Here is a 231-nt window from a genome sequence, read left to right on the forward strand (position 1 = left end):
ACCTGGAGAGGGATGGAAGAGAGGGGCGGATGAAGGCAGGCTGGGCTGGGGAGCAGAGACACCCCAGAGACAACGGTGCTCCAGGACAGACCCTGTCTTTGCCAACTGGTCCCAAAGCAAAAGTCTTTGGTGTCCGCTGCCAGAGCTAAGCGGGTGCTGATGGTCCCTTGGGGCTGGGGGCAAGGGGGAGCTGGAACCCAGCAGATCGAGCCCAAGCACAGACACGAGGGC

This window comes from Buceros rhinoceros, unplaced genomic scaffold (assembly GCF_000710305.1).
Source record: "Buceros rhinoceros silvestris isolate BGI_N320 unplaced genomic scaffold, ASM71030v1 scaffold22796, whole genome shotgun sequence".
Classification (NCBI taxonomy): Eukaryota; Metazoa; Chordata; class Aves; order Bucerotiformes; family Bucerotidae; genus Buceros; species Buceros rhinoceros.